This window comes from Acanthopagrus latus, chromosome 23 (genome assembly GCF_904848185.1).
Source record: "Acanthopagrus latus isolate v.2019 chromosome 23, fAcaLat1.1, whole genome shotgun sequence".
In the NCBI taxonomy this organism is placed as follows: domain Eukaryota; kingdom Metazoa; phylum Chordata; class Actinopteri; order Spariformes; family Sparidae; genus Acanthopagrus; species Acanthopagrus latus.
The window spans coordinates 21,887,839-21,908,022 of NC_051061.1; the positions used below are offsets into that span (position 1 = coordinate 21,887,839).

General features: G+C 42.3%; 1 long non-coding RNA gene across 2 annotated transcripts; it reads left to right on the forward strand.

The window, feature by feature from the left end:
* The first annotated feature begins 13,279 nt into the window (after positions 1-13,279).
* On the forward strand, positions 13,280-18,773 carry LOC119013311. 2 transcript variants are annotated; one of them, XR_005072723.1, is made up of 4 exons: positions 13,280-13,390; positions 16,306-16,578; positions 16,670-16,750; positions 18,239-18,773. It is a non-coding gene; the product is annotated as an uncharacterized LOC119013311 (long non-coding RNA). The 2 variants fall into 2 exon arrangements; XR_005072724.1 differs by having other exon boundaries at positions 18,247-18,773.
* Positions 18,774-20,184: the final 1,411 nt, after the last annotated feature.

Genomic DNA, 20,184 nt, shown 5'->3' on the forward strand with positions numbered 1-20,184 from the left:
TTCCTCCTTCCTGTGTCACTCCCTGTGACCTTCAGCGCACTGATTTGCCAATTTATGTTTTTTTTTCTTTTTCTGCTTCCTCTCAAAGTCCTTGTTCTAGAATGAATAGTGTTGCGAGAGAGGAGAAAGCACTGCCGGTAGAAAATTGTCTTTTTTGTTTTCTCCATCTTTCTTCTCTCTCTCTGATAGCACTCTCCAGCATATAAAGCACATTACTCTCATTACATATGGTCATTTTGAGATGCAGAAAGAGTGCAAGAAGAAAAGGCTCTGCGTCGTGAAATAATCGATGTTTACCACGTTGTGCTGCAGAGTTATGAGTTTTCACACAAAATAAAATCGAATCAGCTGATCAATAATTATGACCGCTCGCCTTCCCCCCCCCCCTTTGCATATGAAAAGCAGTCCCTAAATCACAAGATGGTGTTGGATAACTGTAAACAAAAGCAGGCTAAAGATGTGAAGAGCAATGGGGAGCAGTTCCCTGATAATTTTAGATTGATAAAGGTCGGCTCTGTCGTCTTCACATTCAGCTGTTGGAAGGTAATTAAAGCAGCTATTTACATACAGTGGAAAAAAATAATTTCCCCCACTGGTTCTCCCCTCTGCCTCTTGGCTGATCACATCACGCTGCTAAATCCTTGAGCCCATAAACCCCTGCCATGGTATATCATGGCATTATAAAATACCCAGGGCACACTAAAGATTAGGTGGGATGAATAGAGATATAGAAGCCAGAGGTCTCATATGATTTCACGCTGGTTTTGGCATGTGAAATTCTTCCCCTGTAGCCGTCGCGCTGCCACGACTCCCCTGTGTGTGCGATGCTGTTGCAGTATACCTGTTCAGCACAACAACTGAACGGAGAGGAATCCATATCCTGCTTTGAATAATGATTTATTTATTTTTTAGGATCTCTGTTGACATGTATTTATATAACAGCTGCCTGCAAGCAGTTCAGGAGGCACGGTGACAACAGCACCTGGAGTTTAAAGAGACGGTTCACCCCAAAATCAACTCACCTAGATTGTTTTCTTGGAAGTTGCAGAGTTTTGGAGATATCAGCTGTTGCAATCTTCTCTTGAATATAATGGAGGTGACACTCTGCTTGCGGTGCTCAAAGCACAAACAACAGCGATGTGTCTTTCCAGAAGTCATGACCCGGTTACTTAAGATAACAAGACCTTGTTGTGAGAAGTCCATATCATCTTTCCATATCGTCTCTATGGATGCAAGGCTAACTAAGCTAAATAAGCTATGAGGAGGATGCCATCACTGTCATGAGCACGAGCCTCCTCTACAGTCCTAAAGTGGATTCATCACTGACAATATGATCAATATTTGGCTAGCTAATGCTCATGTTAGCTAACACGGTACATGGAATTAAAAGAGAATTTGGGGGATGTGATTCACGATGTCCTCGAAATCAACAGAAGAAAGACTGGATTGCTTCAGTTAAGTCACTGTAATGTCGGCATTTACTCTAGTTTGTCAACTTAAACGTAACATTGCAGTTTCCCTCCATCACTGATATACGTCGTTCGCAGGTGTAGTTTGTTCGAAGAAAATAGTCTGGACATCAAACTGCGCACAACAAAATCTGTGGATCATCATGAGTAACCAAGACATGATTTCTGGAAAGAGACATTGCCTTTTTGAGCATGACAAGCCATGTAGCTCCATTATCTTGTACATCAAAATGATAAACAGATAAATAGCACTGCAGGAAAGAGCAAAAATATGTTGTTTGTTTTTGTATTTGGGTGTGAACTGTCCCTTTAACACTGCGTGAAGAAGTGGAAAACTAATGATTTCCTAAAGAACCCTGGTGGTGTTCACAGCTAGCATGGGCAGAATTTTAATCACAATAAACAGCATGTCCGACCCAGCTGTGTCGATCCCACAGAGATGAACCCATTGTCTCACCCGGCCTGCATACATTAGCTGCATTTCCAGCAAAGTGAATTATGGGGCCGGATGCTTGTAATCAGATCAATGGGTTTGAATTATTGCACTGTATGGATGCCATTAAACCATATTAGCTGGCTAAACTTAAGCCAATTGAATTGCTAAAGTAGCTTAGCGGTGACAGAGTGATTAATGCAGTTTTCAGGTGTTTGGTCTGTAGTGTAATGTAAATGAATGCGGTGGAGCCGGAGTGCTCCCATGTGGGTCGGGCATTGTTTGGGCTGTCGAGAAAGCACAGAACAAGGTGTACACAAAAAATTAGGATTCAGTCCAAATGCTCCTCTGCATCCTTTCTTTCCTTATTGTCAACACAATCACAGTGCAAATGAGATGGCTGTAAAATAAGCAGGAACTCGTCCTGTTCAAACAGCTTGGCGAGTCGGAACACATGTCTTTGTGTTTAGGCGCATCGACTGAACAGTGTCAGACAAGTTTACGCTCAGAGCGACTGTCACGGACGAATCAACAAGAAGATCATGTGGCACACGGCTCTGACATACCAGCGCAACGTTGGAGTATGAGCAGAGATGCAGGAGGAGGATGATTCTCACATGTGCAACCTGAGTAAGTGTTGGCAGTGTTGTCTTTATGTTTCAATTTTCAGTTTCATGTAGCAACAATGCTGAGCTTTTATGGGTAGGTTAGGGTCGGAAAGATATCTATTAGCTAAAAGTAAAAATGATTTTGTCGCCACAAAGACGGCTGTAAAATATCCTGATGGTCACCAAAGTTATCAGATTTTGTTCCTGCACAGATGGCTGGAAAATGCACCAACAGTCCCTTGAATGGTTAGGGTTAGGAAAAGATCATGTTTTAGCTTTTTACACCCACTCTTATTGCCACAAATGTGGCCACAAAATATATCAATGGCCGCAATAACAACACAACGCCCAGTTCTGTCGCTACAAAGATGGCAGTGAAATGGTTGCATCAACAGTTGGGTGCAGAGTCAGCTCAGACTCACACGTGAACCTGAATGCGATTATAACACACACTGTCGAGATGTTGAATGAACAAGTTTAAAGTTTTTCCGCAGTTTGCAGAAAACACATGCCAACATTTTAATTCTGGCAACCGGGCTTGAGCATATGTTGTGCGAGAACATTTGCTGACTGTCGTTAAGAACCGATTCTCCCAACGGAGAAAGATTAAAACATTAACAAACAGAATCCCGTCCTGTAAATGAGGCTTGAAAAACTGCTCTCCTTCCTCTCCTCTAATGTAATTGGCCACCGGAGATTAGATGACCCGTTAACAGTTTGACAGTATTTGTAAGATTTGCCATAAAATGACATATTGATTTTCATAAAGGAACAATAAAGTGGGCTGTAAAGTACATCCATCCATAACCCCAGTTATAGCGGCATCAGAGCTGATGAGATTTGACGGCGCTGTTCAGACTAAAGGTTTATGTTCTTGATGTAACTTTGCATATTTTTTCAGTATGCAGCCCGCTTCCTCGCCGGGTTTAACACCTGAGCGTTAAAGCCACACAAGGTTAACAAAGCAAGACATCATTTTCATTAGAGGGGCCTCTCGAGCTAATCATAGAGAGCTCTTCTGAAGTGATTATATCAAAAGCGTAATTAGTGTCCTTGTGACGTCAAGGCATCGTGAAATTGGACAGCTGCAGTAACTTCAGCAGACGCACACTTATGATAGAGGTCATTTTTGTCATTAGGAATACGGAGCCAAACCTTTTATCCTGGCACTGAATACGGCTGCCCCATAAATTTGATACAGTGCCAGTGGGCAATCATGTCCTTTAAGTCCATTAAACATTAACCACCGAGCGGGCCCGTGGTTGTCTTTTTGACGACAGTCTTGGATTGAATAGACTGAGTGCATTTCAGGTTCACATATATTTCCCCCCCTCAGGCAGGAAGAGAAGGGAGTCAGATATTATCTGCTGTTGATGCAACAGCCTCCATCAGTCTATACAGGCAGCCCCCGAAACCTCCAGGAAGAATGCCTGCGGGCCACAGCAGCCTCAACAGTCGACAACTGAGCCCTTATCTATTCCCAAATGCAAAGTCTTTATATTTCAGCATGGTGGTTTGCCGCTGTCGAGGGGATCATAGTCAAACACATCACAAAAATGGCTTTATCTTCATTTGTACTGTTTGCCTTTCAAATATCATATACACGCGCGTCCCATAACGAAAACTTCATTAGAGTTTATCTTTAGGAGTGACTCAGCTGATGTCATCCGCGAGTAATTGTGCTGAGATCCTATAACGATTCATTAGAAAAGAAGAAGTGTAGTTAATTAATGCGAGACTATCAACACAAAAGGGTGAAGAGTGCAGAGACAAACTTGAGGGATCTGCAGAATTTGAGCAGCGTGACTGACATTTTGTGGATAAATTCTGATCCTGACCCGCCGCCTCGCCCTCACAGGTCTTTATTGACTCAACTCAGTTGTTCTTGATTCAATACCGGCTGCCTCATGAGACTCCACGGTGACTGAGCTCCCAAACCCCTTGAACAGTTCTTTTTTTAATACTTCTTTTCTTACTTTTTATTTCCCTCCTTCATCTCTGGGGTGAAATAAGTTTATGTTATCAGAGAGACGTACAACCCAACATGCAAATTTGTTTTAAAAGATGTCTGATAGCCGTCTGTCCCAACTAATCAATACAGCAGCTTGATCAGTGGCCTTGAGCCTCAAACTGTGTCGTTAGCAATAATACAAAACAAACTCAGATTAGACTTTCAAAATAAAGCTTGCTTGCTTGCAAACAGTTTACAAATTATGATATATTGTGACTTTGGGACTGTTGTGGTCCAAGATTTAGGCAAAAAAAATTCTTGGTTAAGTTTAGGCAACAAAACTACTTGTTTAGGTTTAGGTTCCAATACTACTTGGTTGGATTTGGGTTCCAATACTACTTGGTTAGGGTTTAGGAAAGTCCAGTATATGACCCGTCCAAACTGTTCTGACCTCCTCTTAATTATATTCTCACTATCACTCACTACAATCAAATGATTTTAGTTAGTTGGGACAACAAAAAGCCAATCAAAGCCGGAGCAAAAGTGTGTCTGTTGACTTTGTCTACACGATGGGAAATCATACATCTCACGAGCTGCGTTGCCAAAAACTAAATCTTAAGAATTTTGGCAAGCGGTGGGTTACACATACTGGACTGGATCTTAGCTATATCTAGCTGGGACATTGAAATGACATCCTTTGCTTACTGGATCCCCCACAGAGCTTCTTAGTATTCCATTGAAAAAAAGAAATATCATTTTGTAATCTCTGTGTGAGATTTGGCTTAAATTCAGCAGTTCACAAGAGAGTCTGTGTGCTTCGTGACCGAACACTGTCCTCTGTGGTTTCTTCTCACATCACGACAGTCCGCCCTGGGAGCATTTGCTTGCACACACTGTGCTATGGCCAAAAAGGATGTTCTCTCCTTCTTTCTGATCTTCCAGCTTAAGAGAGCATCAGACAGGACGCTCTACTGGCTCCCAGCCTCTTCAGCTTCCAGGCCCGTCAGCCCCGACAACCTACCCTGGCTGCTGTGTCTCTCAGGTGGCTTACTAACGCCATCCGGCTCGCTCTAGGGGCTCTCTGCATCCAGCCAAGACAAACATGACGAGCTGTGGCAGGGACTGTCCCCAACAGAGGGTAGTCTCCTCTGTCCCGGTGCTCACAGATGGCTAACAGGATGTAGGGGAATCATGAGTAAGTCAGTAGGTAGAATGCAGGCCACCGGCACACTAATGGAAGCTGAATACCTACATCGTGAGTCAGATTTCAACTCAATTGGGGTGTGGACGAGTGCCGCGAGGGCAAGCACCCACTGTCCTCTGTGGTGCTCTGTGTCACCTCACCGCCGTTCACCCTGAGTGGATGTGACTGCATACACGCCACGGCCAAAAATCCTCCCCCATGCTTTTTGTCACCTGCGTCTGATCTTCCATTCACTGCAGCGTGCCTTATAAACCCAGGTGAGAAGGGCAGCCTCCCACTGTGCTGCAGACCATCCAGGGCATTCATGTCCTGTCCACTCTCCTCTTCTCTTTTTAAAAGTTTTATGAACACAGAGACCCGATGAGCTCACTGCTCTCTTTTTTTTTTCCCAATTCTGGTGCAATTGGTTGTGTAATATTCTCCTAGAAGGATATATTTGTCTCCAATCTCCTCTTATCATGTAAAGACTGATGAAAATATGCATTTCAGCCACCTCAGCAGCACACTCTTCTTGCATCTTCCCCTCTTTGTATTTGCATTTTTAAGAACCAGATCCCTTTAAACTCACTCTGCATGCTCATTTGAAGCCACTACTGCCAGCAGTGGGAAGTACCTACTGAAGATACTGTACTCAACTACAATTTTGATGTACTTACTTCTATACTTCTACTCCACTACAGCTCAGTTGAATACTGCTCTTTCTCACTCCAGCACATTTACATGAAAACTTTAATTACCAGTTACTTTGCAGATTCGGATGATTTATCTGAATAATGGTGTTACGTGCCTCTGCAACGGCCCCTCAGGGACAAACGATGTGATTTGAATTTAATTGAAAATAAAGTCAACAAATGAATGTATTATTACAGGTTAAGAAAAGACCAGACTTCCCTTATCCCTGTGGGTACCAAACACTGTCTAGTGATTATAATTAGCTCATTAGCAGCATTTCTGTGAAGTACACATTAATGCATCAATGATTATTATCCAAAATAATATATCTTGTTCTGAAACAGGCCCTACTGCATGATGGGTGCTTTTACTTTTGGTACATTAAAGATATAATATGGAATGTTTCTGCATTAAAGTACTTAAAGATATTTAGACCTTTGAGAAATCTGTTATATTACTCGAGGTAACAATGTGTTTGATTCGGTCGTATAATGAGAAAGGAAGCTGGTGAATGAGACTAAACGTAATGTGAATACAATCATAAAACACTACATCGTCTGTCAACGTTTGTCCTTGAGTCACATCTATGATGTCCATGTGATGTGTTGCAAAGATGTGTTCTGAAGTTAGCGTGCTAATAAGCTCCTGTGCTAGTGGTGTTAACCCCCCAATTCTCCAGACTCCCTGTACATACAGTATCAGTAGCTGCACGGCTAACTGAGCTCACTGGCTAACAGCAGCTACAGCTAAAGTAGAAGATCTGTACTTTCTTTACCGAAGCACATTGTGTTGGTTTGTTTCTGCTGATAACACAAAATGTTCTGTATTACTGAAATCCACTTCATCACTTCAAGACCACATCTGAAAATAAGACAACTATCTATTTATGCTAGTAGGCACATGAGGTTCACTGAGAATAGCCTGTTGGTTAAAATTTAGATTATTTAACAGAAATCCAACCAATGCTGCATTGCTTGAAGATTATTCTTGGCTTCCACTTTTTCTCAAATAAAGATACTTTTGCTTTCAACAACAACCAACATTTCTTCTTTGCCCCGTTGTGAGGACAAAGTCTGAGGGAGTCAGTCCCAGGGGAGTCGACTGATAGGCCGCAGCCTCTGACCTGCTGAATTAGTCGTAGGACTTTGTTATCAACCACAATGTGACAGTTGAGAGTGGAAAGTTGGAAGGATACTGAACGTAGGTGAACTAGTTTCATAGCTAAGATGATCAGGTTCTTTGTTGGATCTCCGCTTCAAGAAAAGACGATAAAGAATGACTCTCAGAAGGATCTGATTAACTGGCCTTCTCATAAATCATAGAAAAAGGTCTTTTTATTCAACAATAATGATGCTGTAACTATATTTAGCAGCTTCTGGTGACGTTGTTCAAAAAAAAACAAAGAGTTTGACACAAAACCTGGTTGTCGAATCGACTTCTATGACTGGATATTTGTCATATTTAACCTTATTTGGAAAATTAGCTTTTCAAATCACATCACTTTTTTTTTTTTTTTATTTTGGACCAGCTATGTCTCATTCATTTCTCAGTCCCTCTCCACCTCTCTGTTGTTCCAATTTCCTGTTTCCCCCGTCTCCAATTTTCTTTCACATTCTCTGTTCAAATGTCAAGTAGCAGCTGCCAGTGCCTTGCCATTGCGGTCTGTGCTCATAAATCTGGGCTAATTCCCCACCTCTCTTCCATGGTGTATAAATCTTCTCACTCACAAGAGCACTGGTCCTTTTGATGAATGGGCTCGAGAAAGCGCTGGATGCCAAGCATGCTCCAGTAGAGCGCACAGTCCACACAAACACAGAGAGCGTTAGCAAAGGAAGAAAGTTAGCATCAGCATGTCTGCCTTTCAATTTGTTTGGTGCCTCTTCATAACCCGCTTGTAAAGAAGCAATACAGACACTTCACCCCGTTCACACCGAACGCCGTTGAGAGAAACTATGGTTTTCTTTTTTGATTTATTCTTTTTTTAAGACGCCTTTGCAATTTATGAAGGCTGGTGAAAGAGAAGTGCAGTCTCTGACACCTGCACTTTTTTACGATGAAGGTAAAGAAAAAACACAAAACATAAAAAGCCAGGTTCAAGTAATTCACTGTCTGAAAGAAGGAAAGAAGGTCACATTCTGGAGAGTCAATCCCTCGGCGAGATGTCGAGGGCGGCGCACAGAGTCACGAAGAAGGTTGAAGCTCGACTGAGCATGACACCGGATCGTCTGATTGCCATAACAACGCGAGTCAGGGCTAGTTTGCTACAGAAGTCTAGTTTGTTGCCACACAAGCGCATCTGTGAGTGGGTGTTATGCCTAATGAGAGGGAATGAGGATTTGCGCAGCCACTAGCTAACAAACAGTTGTTATTTTGTGCTCCATTAATACCAGCTGCTTGAGTAGGCTCGGTTGATCTCCATGTCAACACACATTACCAAGTCAATCTTGCAGCTTGACTACTTGCTGTGAAACCAATCATAATCGATCTCCTTGTCTCACCGTGGGCAAGAAAGACACGGACAGATCCTGCCAGCTTGTCAGGTGCCAGAAGCACTTCTTCAAAAAGACATCTCGATGACACGGTCTCTTGGCACACTCTGGGCATTTGTCCATCACTTTGAACAGTAAATGAAAGTGCGACACATGACATCAGTCATTATGGAAAGCCTGCCGTGGCGCCTCTCCATTGCAGCACTCAGTATCAAATCCACCTGATACTTCACAGGTGATGATGGAAATACTGTAGTCAGCCTCCAGCTGGCAAACTGGGGAGTTTGTTGTCTGCGCTGGACTGATAAACGACACGTTAACACACTATATGCTTAAACAGATACATCATTGTCTTAAACATTTAAAGTGAAAATATCTCCTGGGCAGCAGTGACTTAATTATATTACCAGTAGCTGAAAAACGACCTTAAAAAAGATCCAGTAAAGAAAGATGTGACTCCAGAGATCCTATAAATTGATGACCTCTCTACACAGGCACCTCTGTGGACCCAGCGGGCCGGTCTAAATCAGGAAAGCCAAACAGAATAGGCCGTTTATTTCATACCCTTTTTCATATCAGTGGTGCCGGAGTCACCACTGGCACAAAGGTCCTCCACAACTCCAGATGGCCGGACTGTCCTTGAGTGGCAGTAGCGTACAAGTTAAAGAAGCAGGCTTCAGGAAGTGTTGCTCATCCAAATATCCACACAAGTGCTTCCAAAGGCTCACATATTTTATAATGCACTGAACTCTCACCTGGTCTCTGTATCCTGATGTTAAGCAGATACAACGCTTCTCATGTGCAACATCATTAGCATGTTGGCATGCTAATATTTGCTAATGAGGACCAAGCACAAAGAACAGCTGAGGCTGATGGGAATGTCATTAGTTTTGCAGGCAGTAAACCAAGCCACCGAGACTGTCGGCCAAAGACAAAACAACAGCATCGGCTGCTTCAGCGAATGCCCATAAAGGACGTGTTAAAATTCAAGTGATGAGGCCGTCTGGTGATGAAGGGGGGGAACGTGATTTCCTGCGGACGGGCGAGGATGGTTTCTGTTTACCACGAACACAATCGTCCCCTCGCCAGATTGCTCCCCAAACCTTAATGAAGGAGTCATTATAACCCAAACTAAGGTGGACAAGTCTTCCAGGTGCTACTCATAGAGGCATCCGATTATAAAGCACTTGTATGTGTATTTCTATATGCTTTTTACAACCCAACATTTTCATCATTTCAACATACTACAGGGAACTGATGCTTCTATATAACCCGCATAAGGAAACAACCACTGCCACAGAGTCTGATTCCAAACCTGTCTCAGGATCAGTCACAAAAATGAAACAGTGTTGAGGATGAATTGAAGGCTTGTGGAAAATCTGTAGTCTCGAGGTACGACGCACAAGGTTTACACTCCTTCGCCATTCTCATATTATAATAAGCAACAATCAGATTACCTCATTGCTATGCATCCTAGTAATAAACACACGTTTGGTCTTTCATTCACGCGCCTACAAAAGAAATGCACATTCAAATGCAGTTCCTTGTAGTTCCTGTAATTTGGAATACTATTTGAAAATGTCTGTGCCAAGTTTGATGACAATCCATCCAATAGTTGTCGAAGGAAAAGTCAGAAATTCAGCAAAGGTTACAAAGAAATATAATCTGGGAACCATAAATGTCTGTGCGAGAATTTGTGCCAATGCATCAAATAGACGCTGAGACGTTTCAACGAATCACTTAAATAATAAATCAAGGGATTATCAAAGTCATTAGGATCCAATCCTCTGGGCACGATGGATACCTGTGCAAAAACTGAATGTAAATCGAACCATTACACTTCTGAGAATACCTAGAATAAATTCTGCCAAAGTCTTTTTCCCTTCCCTACTACCTGAGGCTCCTCCCTGCTAACATCTTCTTCCCCCCTCCTCGCCACTTATTCTTCTCCCTGACACCCCTGAATGTGACACGCCACCTGCCAATTAGATCTTCCTTCCCACCCACTTGATATGAGTGATGTAGAGATGTGGGGTGCTGGAGCAGAGCCCTTGGGGGATGGCTGGGGTAAAATATGAGTGTCTATGCCAAACTCGGATGAAATGCTGGAGTCGCCTGTTACACAGTGTGCCCTCCCCTCCGCCATATATCACCCGGCACGGCCATATCTCCTCCGACAGGTTCAGTAAATCTCTCACTGTTTTTACAGGTTAAACTGTTACTCATTGCTTATCTTGAGCCATCCTCCCAAGGCAGGCGGCGGAAATACATTGCGGACATCACACCGAGCACTATTGGACCCAACGCTGAGGTGATGGAACTGTAATCACAACTATACAACATTTGATTTCTCATCTTATTCTTTGACAGATGTGCATGATGGACTATTTTCCTACTAAAGCCCATCAACTGACGGCGAAACAACCACTGTTCAAGACTGTGTTTCAACATTTGTGCAACCACTGACGATTTCTGATATGATAATATGATTTCTTACCGTGTTTGTGCAACTGGATAAGCCAAAACATAACCTTTTCCTTTCTTTTCAAAGTGGTTTTTGTACCTAAATGTAACCAGACGATAACACAAAACGTAGTCATGACATAAAATTGCAAATTCACCGTAAAGAAATGCAAAAGTTTCAACATATCCATTCTGGCAATTTGGTTGCTTCGCACCTAGTCACTCCACCACTTAATATAAACATATGTGCACGCATTAAAATGCGCGGACAAGTTCAAACAAGTCGGTCACGCAGGCAGAGTGTGTGTTTGTGTGTGTGTGTGTAGTCGGCAGGAGTGTGCAGTTTTAAGTTAGTGTCTGTGAGTGAGGAAGGTATCAGCAGCAGTAATCTAATTATCCTGACACTAAGTGAAGGGCACGGGGGGATTATGGAGGTTAAGTACTGCATTCCATTAGTGGTCTGACACTTATCACCCCTATCAATTCATTATCTATAATTATCCTGATATCAGCCGAAAAAGATGGACGAATTTCCTCCAGAGCGTAAAGAAACCTGAAAAAACGCGCCGTACTTTCAGCCTGTTTTTGATTTCTAAGATGCTGGAATCCCTGAAATAGCCTCATTTCCACACTCTCAACAATTCCCTAACAGGATGCACTGCAGCAGGGGGAAACTGGGGATTAAGCTGAATTGTCACTGGGGTTTGTATCGGTGCATGATCCGAGTATGAGAGTCAGAGTGAGTGGGAGGTGGGAAGGAACAAAAAATAAAAAAAACTGTAACTCGCCCTCGGGTACAGATGGGGTCTACTTAGCACATGAATAATGTAATGAAATAGCTGGTGATTTATTCTACAGTAAACACACCCTTTTGACAGAATGTCCTCAGACTGCAAGTGTTTTGTAGGTGGTTGTGTGTTTTGACACCTCCATACATAGCCTGTATGCATGTGTGCACATCGGTCTCCTGATCCAGTCATCTGTGCCAACCCTTTGCCGGGTGCTGGCTGAGCTCATCACAGGTGAGGGCCGTGTGTGGGCTGCTGTCACCTGTCCTCCATCATTCCTCCTCCCCAGCCTGTCCCTGCATCTCACGGCTGTTTCATGTCATTCATTAATGGATGCCCCCGGGGCCAACAATAGCTCACTACAGCCTTTTATTACTGTCACTTCACTCTCGGAGCCGTCAAGGTCAAATCTGCTTCACTGTCGTTCACCTGTCACTCTCAGCCTGACTCACATTTGTGTTACAGAGAGAGCAAGAAGCAAGCAATGAGTGTGTCTGAAAAAGAAAAAAAAAACGAGGGAGGGGGTGAAAGAGAGGAAGAGACAGCGTGACAGAGAGGAGGAGGGAAGGGAAATAATAAACCGTCAGGAGAGCTGCCATGTGAACAGATGTAGTCTGTTCTCTGTCCTTGATTAACCGTGATGAGTGTCGCTCCTGCGAGAATACAATATGTAAGTAAAAAATATAAAGGCAATCTGTTTCCTGGGGAGAGTTTTTTAATCACAGGATCACATTGGTTCTTTTTTCGGAGAGAGGTGATCAGTTTTCAAAGACAGTGGAAGAGGCTGCATCTGTCACAATCTGAGGCAGAGGGACTGTAACTTTGATCAGTCAACCTCGATATCACTTCCTGTACGGTTCGCTCTGCTTTCCACTTCTATTCCAAGATGTAATGTGGGAGTGTTCAATATGTTTCAGGGTTTATTTGTCACATTAACAAACAATGACAGATGACTCAGAAAAAATGTAATATAAAGGATAAAAATGCAATATTTAAAAACTTGGAAACTTTGAAAAGTATCCAGCCTCTGCCCTCCAGAGCAACACCAACATGTCATGGTTTGGGGTTTTTTGGTCAGTGTTTCCTGTTTTATTTTGTAGTTTATATCATCATGTGTCACCTTTCACTTTCCACTTCCTCCTTTCCTTTCCTTGTGCACCTGCGTCTCATTAGTTAATCACCCCTGTGTATTTAAGCCGGTGTTTCCCCTTCACTCTTCGTTGGTTCATACTGTTTCGTCCTTGTGTTGTTCTGCGTCTCCTCGCCCCATTTTCCTGCCCTGCTTTTGCTGCTGGAGTCCTCAAGCTGCACCGGTTTGTTCTTTCATTTGTTTTGCCGGTTTAGTTTTGGAGTGTGTTGTGTTTGGATCCCTTTTTGATTAAATCTGACACAACAGTGACAGTGACAGGGGGATATGTGTTAGCAGCGCGTTTGCTGTGTACAAAATACTCTCCTAGCTATTTGTAGTCTGATAAATACATAAATTAACAAGTGTGCAACAATCATATAAAAGCATGGAAAGTAGCCGTCATGACAACTGTTAATCTGAGAAAGGGTACCAGGCGTGAAAGTTACTCCGTGCTGCTGTAGGAGTGTGTTTTGTGCTAACTTGATCAGATTCACCGTGTGATTTGTGCTAACGTTAGCCGCTAAAGGAGTGTGTTGCTGTTGCAGAAGCTCTTTTATTTGGCTTGGGGCAATGTTCGCCAAACTGACGACAAAGACGTTGAACATTCTTTAGCACACAGCTGATCAATCATCCACTGAAATTCAAGTCCTCTAACCAGCCTTTTAAATCTGACCTGGCCCATACGGTGCTCTTTTTTTGTGTTCAGTTTGTGTCGATCGTCTTTTATTTCATCAACGTCACTGTCATGCAAAATTTTGTGCCGTTTCACTTCTTCCTATTCGCTGCTTTCCTCTTTTTTTCTTTTCTTGACTGGTGATGACAACTCAGCCTTCAGCCAAGAGTTTAAATAACTGTATTTTCCAAAAATATTAAAGTTAATGTGAAACTCATCCATACTAGTGGCCTAGGAGTAAATTTTTTTTCTGATATGAAGTAGGCTACATATCAGCTGACATTGCTTACTGACCAAATACGCTGGGGTGATAAGTGACCAGACTACTTGCGGAACAAAGATTCAAGAGCGTGGAGTGATACGAAATTTGTGAATCAGAGGCAAAAAGGCCACTTTCCTTGACAACGGTCAAATACGCTTAGCAGTGGTCAATTATACAAAAAAAATTGACCGCCAAACGTTGGGAAGGCCCGTTCAAGTGAGTGGAGCATTCTTCAGCATTAAGAAAAGCCATGTAATAAGCTTAGGTAGCTAACTGCTGTCGATTCTGGCTGCACATTCTCTGCCATTCTCGCGCCACTCGCTCGCTAATCATTTTTAAAATTACATTCATGTGGCCTTGTGGAAAACCACAGTCATACACAATGAGTAAAGAGTGTGAAGGGCATTGCGTGTGGGCAGGCAGGTACTAGCTTCTTTTATTTGTCAGAGGATTTTATTTATTGAATGCTGTGAGGCTGTTCAGAGATGTTCTACAGAATATAACTAAAAAAGGTTTGTAGAATAAGCTAACGTAGCTTCATGGCAAACTATACAACAAAATGCTGCTCAAGCTTGAGTGCAAATATGCAATCTGTACAAATGTACAGTACATAGATGGAGGGTAACTAGGCACATTTACTCAAATAGAAATGTGTGTGTATATATACACACACACACACACACACACACACACACACACACACACACACACACACACACAGACACACACATATATATACAAATCAGAGAACCAAACCAGCTCGAATTGTTACCTTTTTTTGAAAGGTTACAGATCACCAAAAGCAGTTAAAAGAGTTAAAGGCAGGTGATGGACGGTTATCAAGAAAAGCTCTTTAAGTCTTTTTCCAATAAGTCTGCTGCACTGATACTAAAATCAGTCCTTCCTTGATCACTGGAGCGAGTTAAAAGTGCGACCAGACGTGATGTAAGATGGTAGTTTTCCAATCAGGGCTCCAGATCTCAAGATACCAAGTGCTCACTGACGACTGAGCTGCCTCCTCATACAGGACAGAGTGGTGAGTGTTGTAGCTACATGTGAGACTGCTGACTGTATATTTTGCGCAACCCTTTTCCTGATTGTCGTATCTGCGTTTGTGTTAACACTGTAGCTGCTGTGTGCTCTGTCATGAATGCGATTGGCTTCAGGCTAATTGTTTGTAATGATAATGATGATAAGGTGTTATCTATGTGACATTATGTTTTTGCTCGCCCTGGGCGGTTCCTGATTTGTCACCAGCCCTCTCTGTGTAAAGTAAGTCTCATTTTTATGACTTTCTCTTATAGTAAATGTTTTTGTGTGTGTGTGAAATGAGGATCATTACAATACATCTGCACATTGTTTTTCCCGCCTTCAAAGATGATCCGGAGGGAAAAAGGAAAAACAATTTTTGTTTCAGATCGTGGGAAACATCTGCTGTACTATATGTCTTAATTTTTAGGGAGACTTGGATCGTTAGTGCTGCTGTTTTGTAATTAAATAAGAGTTCCTCCATTCACGCAGCGTTGCTCATTATCCTTGCCTTCCACCGTCTCTATCTCCAAGGCCCCCGTGACAAGAAGTAAGAAAGAGCCTCTCTGTTTAATTTCATGCTCGGAGCCTAAAAGGTTGTTTCTTTTTCTCCCTGCTACGAGCATATTGGGTTTGTTAACAGAGGAAAACTCTGTTGATGGCGACATTTGAGGTTGTCTCACTTTACTGAATGGCTGATTACTTCTCTGAATTGTTGCTCCGGCTGACTTTATTCCTTGTCTCATGAACTTGGCAGATGATGGGGTGGGGGGTGGTGCTGAATGCGCAGAAGGCCTCGGGGGAGAAAGTGTGACATCAAGGAACTGTATAAAAGTTGGTCAAACTGTTTGCAAGAGAACATCAGCAAAAAAAGAAGAAGAAGAAAACTGCATGTGGAAAGAACTTTGGACTGGAGATAGCAGGAAACTTGCACAATGTTCTGGACAGGCTGACAGTCAATTATCAGAATCTTTTTCTCTGCGGCTTCCATCTGGTACACACATCCGCAATCCCAATTCTGGACTTGAAAAGAGTACAGTTTTTCCAGACAGTGATTTTTTTTTCTTTTTTTTTTTCTTTTTTTCTTCAATATCTCATCTCTGGGTGTCTGTCTGTCTGCGTGTGTTCCTAACAGGCAGACCCATGGGCTTACAGTCTTGCAAGCCTCGCAACTCGTGCCTACAAAGTAAGGAAGCATGCGGGCCGGCTGGTGGCTGCTGCTCGTGTGTGTGTGACGACTGGAGATACTGCTGCGACCGCTGCTGCGACATCTGCTGCCAGGTGTGCGTGAACGTGTGCTCTGGCTTGTGTTCTGGAGACTGCAGCTACACCTTCTGTACTCTGTGCCTCATCCTGGCACAGAACTGTGTCTCACTCTTTACCAGCCAGCCGACGCGAACATCACAACGTAAGTCCTGTTGGTCGCAGTACAGACCGTTATACTGGCTTCCTGTGTTGGCTAAACCGTATTTAGTCTGGTTGTTTTCTATCTGTTTTAGTGGCAATGATGGACCATGTTTAGTGAACATGTGACCAAACCCAAAAGATGCATCTGGTTTTGATGCGAGAAGCCACATCAGGTAAATTGAATTTTAGCTTTGCAGTGTTTGTTCTGTCAGCTCCAGAGTCTTGACATAAGCAGCAGGATTTTAACGCAAGCAGGTCCTTTTTTTTTGTTTCACCAAAGACGAGATTAACACCACTTTCCGTTTCACTGTAACTAAACGAGGAGACTTTTTCATTTGAGCTATTTAATCCGCATTGACCTCTAAAATTCCTGCCAAGCGCGCTGTGGAATAGATCCAGCCAACTGTATTGTTCACCACCAAGTGCATTTCAGTGATAGTGTTACTGCATTTCAGTTGTAAAAGAGCTGTTTGATCCCACGGCGTGTCGACAACTACAGAATTTCAATGCGTTTTTAAAACAGAAAACAATAATCACCCTCCATCTCATAGAGGTCAGGACAGGCCTGTGTATGTGAGCCCTGTATGTCATCATTAAGAGTTTCATTCATTATAAGTGTCATCACATTATCAAGTTACTGTCTCATTTGCATTAAAGGTCCAGTGTGTAGGAATTAGTGTTTTGTCAGTCCATCTTTCCAGGCTTGAAGCTTTGTGCTTGTGCCCAGAACCACAGCGGTTCAGACCGATGGGAGGAGTGAGGAACTGTTCACAGCTCCAGGCGTGGTTTAGATGTGACGACTCATATTATACTCTACAAAAATAACATGTGGCAGGAATATTTCATTCACTGGACTTCCCCTCCAGAGACGGTTATGCAACATAAGTAAACGAGCTTATGAAAATGGCATCACTTGTGTGACTTTAGTTATTTAACCCCAAGTGTGATCTTTACCTAACCCTGACCAAACCACGACTGCTTTGAGCTAATAACAATCCAAAAGTCATAATCCTTCATACTTTGCGAGCTGCTTGTCAGCAAGATTCATTTTGAAAGATTAAACAGACTTGTCTATATCAAATAATGTTGCTAACTGGACCTCTGAGCCTTTATTTTGACAGTCTAACGTAAAATTGCGCATGTTCAGTGCTTACTTCACCGTGGAGACCAATGCTTTGTCCAATCACCAAGTATTTCTTGAAACAACTGTTCCTTTTCCAAATGGTTTTCAATGATGACCTCTCAGATGCATCCGGTGAGTCAGGTTAGAATTTAGTAGCATCTGGTGGTGAGGTCTGAGGTTTCGACCAACTGAATATCCCTCCGCTCACTTTCCCCTTCCCTTCTGAGGTAATGACAACACAAGGATTCTTATACTCGGGTGACTTTAGACTAAATCACATCTGGTCCACTTCTGAAAACAGATTTATATGGGTGTTGGATTTAATTTCTGCTCATTGATCCCCCTTATTCCTACACACTGGACCTTTTTAGTGCAAAGTTGCTTTTTGGTTTGATGGTGTGCCTTTTTACTGTATTTTTTTCTTGTAGACTTGGCAGAGAAAAGGGGGGGAAAAGAGAAAGTACACCGTGTTTGGTCTTGGATGGCCAGTGTAGTGCTTGTTCACTGAGTACAGGCCGATCTGGTGACAAAAGCACAGCCCTGTAGGGCAGAGTTTTTTTGTTTTTTTTTTTCTAGATAAGGAAACGGGAAGAATGAAACCGGCAGAGGAGAAATACTTGGAAAAATCTGGAGAACCTTCACCTGCAGAAAAGCGTCGACATCTCAAGAACTGAAAGCACTGCAGTGAAAGACTAAATCAACTGAAATCAACAGGCCAATCATACTTCAAGGAGATGTGTAATTAGCTGGGTAAAGATACAAGGACAAGAGGCTGGCATGAAGGTTTAGTCATGGCTGATTGGTTAGTGTACAGTATTAAGTGACCAGATGTAAAAAGGAGCACATGAATGAGGTTTTGAGGAAATTGCAGTAAGTATATGTAAGAAAGAAAGTAGTAATTAAGTGGCTGCGAAGGTCTTGAAGCAACAAGTTATTCATCTACTGGCATATTAACTTAAGGGACAATGCATGCTGATACAGTATGTTCCAGTGTGGAGAACATTAAGCAGCAATCAGCGACCATCAACTAAACCATGTAATAATGAAGAAATAAAGTCTTTTAAGCACACGTAGAACAAGGAATGCATTTAATGAATGAATGTTGACAACACGTGCAATTAGAGCAGCGGCAGAAACAGAAAGTGAAACACACAGATTGCACTGAGAACAGACAGGCCAGTGAGATACGATGAGCATGGACTGGAAAGATGGTAGATTAATTAAAACCCAGAGAACAGATTGGAGCCGCAAGGCAATTTAACAAGTAACAGCTCCAAGGACTGAGGGCAGTGTTGGTTTGATGTGATGGTGATTAAAAAAGGTTGATGCAACAGAAAGGAATCGAACCTCTGCCTCCCGATGGCCGGCAATAAATCTATAATTGTAATATATAAACCATATTTATATAAATATTTCATTTTTTTTCTTTGTGGTGCAGTGAAGCATGTTGGCTCTTTGAATCATTGATCAGATTCTATGTTTGGCCTACTTTGTGTTAGTGCCACCTGTATAGTAATATTGTGGCTGAACAGATGGTGCAATGCGCCCCCTAGAGGCCGGGAGGTCACAGTGCATTTGGACACTGCCCGATGAGTCACCTGTTGATTAGGAACAAATCTAACAAGGTCGTTGACATGGAGTGAACATTGGCAGGGCACCAAATCTGCCAGGTGTTCTGGGAGTCCCTGAACAGATGGGATAAACTTTAATAACTTTTTTTTTTTTTTGGATAATGTCTAATTGGATATTTTATTATGCTTTCTTCTGATTTCATCTCTCATTTCTGATCTGAATGGTGATGATTATTAGAGCAAGAGACGTTGACTCAACTATTTAACTACCACACACATTTTGAATCAACTTAATGGTAATTTAGCAATGTTATCATCCCTTGGAGGTTCCCCTGAGCTTGAAATAACTAAACTCCCATAATACCAGATCTGGATGTAACAATAATGGCAATTTGTTAAATTTAGGAATTACTCAGAAACAACTTCAGGCTAATTCCTGATTAACTGTGATTCAAGGCTATGAAGTAGATAATAGATGATATATAATGAACTATTAGGAACTCTTAACATCTGTCAATGGACATACTGACCAGTGTCTGATATGACTGAGCAATCGACCAGCTGCTGAGTGAGTAAAACCAGCAACAGCTTGGTAATTACTAATTATATAATCATCAGTTATTATTTTGTGCCCCATGAAGTTAAGAGACATCATACTGAGTAGTTACTGGGTAGTTACTAAGTAGTTACCGGGAAGTTACTGAGTAGTTACTAAGTAGTCCCTTGGCAATCCATGATCATGATGAATAGCTACTCTGTCTTTCCTTTATGTTATCTAACAAGCAGCGATGAAAGAGTAACTAATGATTAAGTAAGAAGTAATTAATGAGTCATCACTAGTTTGTGTCATTCAGCAGCTGGTTCATAATTTAATAAGGAATAACTCTTGAGAAAAGTCACAGACATTTATGAA